The 4378-nt window shown below is 47.1% G+C and overlaps 1 protein-coding gene across 1 annotated transcript in view; it reads right to left on the bottom strand.

Annotated features, from left to right (window-relative positions):
* Nucleotides 1-4378, bottom strand: part of Shroom3 (shroom family member 3) — a 291035-nt gene that overhangs the window by 229701 nt on the left and 56956 nt on the right. The window lies entirely within an intron of this gene.

Below are 4378 nucleotides of genomic sequence, written 5' to 3'. Positions count from 1 at the left end.
AGGTAGATCTCAGTGAGTTGGAGACCAGTCTGGTCAACATAGTGAGTTCTAGGGCAGTCAGAGCTACATGGTGAGATCCTGTCTCTATAAAATAAGACTGGGGTCTGAGATTATTGAATTTTCACTAACCCTCCCTCCACGGGGCAAACCTCACTATTACACTAAGTTCCCAAGGACCAGGACAGACTTCGCTCTTATCTCCACCCGGCAATCAAGTGGCACAATTTGCAGAGTAACTGCCACAAAAGGCCACTGAACTCAAGGGTTAATCCATCCCTCTACTCCGCCCTGCTTGCCGAGGGGACAGCTCCCTCAGGGGTGTGTTGATGGCACTACTCCTGATCTGCTCTCTGCTCTCATTACCCAGAAGGGAGAAAGAAGGAAGTCTGCTCTGAAAACCAGGGCCTCGCCCCTCCTCCCCTCTGGAGGTTTTCCACTCCCCTATGATCATTTTAAGAAACGCGTTAAACATCACAGAGGATGTAGGTACTTGGAGGCTGCCGGAGTCACATGGCACGTGAGTAAAACATTAAACATCTCCTAGTACTGACGTGTCCATTTCCTCCCGTATCTGTGAACGGTTCAAGGTGGCTCTTGAGCCTTTCTTTCTTTTAAGCCCTTCACTTCTGTTCCCACTCTGCTGGGAACTCTGTGGCATCCCCGATTCCCTGGTGAAAAGGGATCTTTTTATATAGGTCTTATGCCAGCTCCCTTTGATGCCATGTTTACGTTCTTCTCTAATGGGTCTTCCGATCCGCACCCCAGACGGACATCTTCCTCAGATGTCTCTAGACTCACTATCTCCAAATTTGGAGGAGGTTCTGCTTCTGCAAAGAGCTTCCATCTCACTTGGTGGTCTGTCCCCCTTTCTGCCCACTCCTCCCAGCCTCGCCAACCTCAACCAAGAAGCAGGCTTCCCAACCTACAGATCACGTCATCTGCAACTGGACCATATTTGAATAGATTGACAGCACACGGATCTCTATGAAATACACAGAGGGAACGTCACCACACACCTAATAACTAAAATCCTGATTCTAGAAGCAAGTTTTCACTTTATAAAGCACACAGCTACCCCCCTGCTCCCCAGCACCCTGGCTTATTATGAGTGAGAACTTGGAGGAGTTTTTCCATGATGTAAGGTTTTGAGATTGGAGGGGGAAAAAAATCTGTGTAATACCATATATGTATTATTCCAGGGACATTAAGGCCTCATGGGAACCACCAAGGTATCAGCAATAAACCTAAGCCATTTGGCATCTTAATTGTAAAATGTGGTGTAAGTTACAGAATGCCAGATTACCCTAGGGCAGCGGTTCTCAGCCTGTGAGTCATGACCACTTTGGGGGTTTTGATTTTTTTCACAGAGGTTGTCTAAGACCATTGGAAAACACAGATATTAACACTATGATTCGTCACAGCACCAAAATTACAGCTATGAAGTAGCAGTGAAAATAATTTTACGGTTGGGGTCACCACACAGGAGGAAGTGCACTAAGGGGTCACAGCGTTAGGAAGACTGAGAACCGCTGCGCTAGGGGCAACAGCAGTCAAAGGTCTTGTCTCTGCTGCCACCTTGTGCTTGTGAGAGGAAAGTGCAAGTGCCACAGAGTTCAGAGCCGGGGAGAACTTGGGAATGTTTCAGTTCAACTTGGCTTCACAGATAAATGGAAACTCAGATGGAACTAAGGATCCCTTTCTCTGTGACACACACACAAACACATACACACACACACCAACTGCACATGCCTGCCCTTCACAGTGAAGGCCACTGATGCAGCCGGCAGCAAAGACCAGTGTGCGCCAATTCTCCGTCTCTCTCTCTCTGTCTCTGTCTCTGTCTCTGTCTCTGTCTCTCTCTCTCTCTCTCACACACACACACACACACACACACACACACACACACACGTCAATTGCACATGCTTGTCCTCCACTCAAGGCCACGGATGCAGCAAAGGCAGAGTGCACAAATGCATGCGTGTTTCTTTCACTCAGGGAAACATTTCCAAGGAACTTCAGAACTTCAGGGCCAGGTCACCATGACAAAGGGAGCTAGCAGAGCATCTGCTACGGATCAGGTGCTGTGCTCAGCGCTTTGTACCTCACCGGATTCCTCCAGGTCCCTAAGGACAACAACTGGGGACCTTATCTTACTTCTAAGGCAACTGCGGCTTACAGAGGCTGAACTTGTCCCAAGTCCCACGAGTGCGTTTTGGCAGAGAGAGAATTCAATCGAGCCTTCCCTGGTTTAGTCTGTGCGCTTAACTATCATTATTTATCACCCCGAGTCTGCTGTCTGTAGCTTGACATCCACAGGAAGGTTTCCAAGCAGGAGCGACCCCGAGAGTCCCCTCACCTACTGTCCTTTTCATCTCCATCCCAGGAGGGGCTCCCATCGCTCCACTGGCCTCATTTAATACCTACGGTTCCCAAAATGTGGTTCTCAGACCGGCAGCCCAGCAACGTGAAGATGAAGCTACTGATTCTTAGATCGCGGACTCAAAACTGCTGTAACTGCGAACAGTAAGTTCCTGCTGGGTACAAACCGCTCAGTCAAAGCGATGACAGCTCAGTAGCCAGAACTGGGAAACATACACTCAGACAGTGGGGGATACTGACAGAAAATGAAGAAAATATAAACGAAGGGCAATGTCACATGCACGGATCAAAGGCAATATTGTTAATCGTCCCTAGATGGATCTGCAGATTCAGTACAGTCGCTACCAAGATCCCAGTGGGTTCCTCTGCAGAAACTGACAGGCGGTTTGGAAACTTCACATGGGAGCTCAAGAATATCTGGGTAAGTCCTGAAAAAGAAAAAGTCGAGAGAACCACACTTTCTGGTTCAAACTCATCAGGAAGCTAATGTTCACCAAGACATTATGTCATGAACCAAAGGACAGACGCCAACACAAGGGAACAGGACCCAGTAGTGAACAGTCACATTTATAATCAACTTTGTTTTGGAGCCAGGGTCTCCCAGAACTCAGGATGGTCCTAAGGACCTCATGTCTGGTAGCCGAGATGGAAGGCCTCTGTGGCCGTCTGCCTTGACAGCCTACACAGTCAATCCTCGCACAGGCTACTTGGGCACATCTAGAGACACCTTCGAATTGTTCTCACAGCCTTCCTCAGATCCTCCACAGCCTGTAGCTTTCCTGTTTGATCAGACACGTACCAATATCAGTCTATTTTTATATCGGTCCACTTTTATTCTTTCTGACCACTGTTGCCTAATGCGATGGGAAAACAGCTCTGTCCTAAGTTACAATTATGTAAGAAGTGTGTGTGTGTGTGTGTGTGTGTGTGTGTGTGTGTTAAATAAGACATTATAAAAAAATGTACCCCAAAACACCTAGAGCTGGTGAGGTGGCTCTGTTGGCAAAGATGGGCAGGAGTTCAATCCCAGAAACACACACGATGGAAGGAGAGAACCGACTTCCACAGTAGACCTCTGGTCGCCACACAAATGCTGCGGTGTGCAAAATCCCCCTTCACATACACAAAAAGCAAATTAGTTTTTAAAAAAATTAAATCTGATAATTCATGGTTTCAAACAAAAAAACCTCTGGAAACAAGGAGCTGAATTCCCTTAACCTTTCATCTTCTGAGAGACACACAGGGAGAGGGCGTCATTGTTAGTGTCACCTATCAGGGATCCTAAGTTCACAGAGCTCGGAAGGGTTCTGTGACTGAAAACCTGCCTGCCATAAGCTAGCTATGGCACCCAGGACACAAAGGGGTTCTGTAGAATGAAACGCTATGCTCGTTATACATCCTCTCGTGTCCACATGGGGGCGCCAGTGCTCGTTGTACTCCAGTCCTGTGCTCGAAGGATGAAGGAAGCCACTGTAGAATTAAAGTGCTTATGTGTAAGTAACCCGGAAACTCACAAAGGTCCACCAGCCACGTGACCGAGACATCTAACCACGTTATCTGCCCCTCTACAGTAGTGTTGCATAGACGCTATGATTCGATGGTTTGCAACCAGAGGACAGTGATGGGGTTGAGGATGCTGCATCAGACTCTAGGGATTGTAACTTGAAGAAAAAAAATGCTTTCTCTATTAAATTTTATATTTGGAAATCAACTTATGGTTCCTATAATAAAATAGTAAGCAAAGGCATAGGCGGGTTTCTGTGCTTAGTAAACAGGTTTGGATTTAAAATGGTGAGCTCTGTCTCTCTTTAACCAGTTTGTGATGAACAGAATGTTACAGAGCATCAAGACCTCCTCATTTGTCTCTTGTCTGTCAACCCCCCGCCCCTGGTTCAGGCCCTTGTTTGTCCTGTTCTTATTATACACAATTTTTATGAATTCAGGGGCAGGACCAAGTCCAAGGAAAGAGCTATTGTATTAGACCCCAGGCTGAGCACAC

The sequence above is a fragment of the Microtus ochrogaster genome, linkage group LG1 (genome assembly GCF_000317375.1).
Source record: "Microtus ochrogaster isolate Prairie Vole_2 linkage group LG1, MicOch1.0, whole genome shotgun sequence".
NCBI lineage: Eukaryota > Metazoa > Chordata > Mammalia > Rodentia > Cricetidae > Microtus > Microtus ochrogaster.
This window is presented reverse-complemented; position numbering and strand designations above follow the sequence as displayed.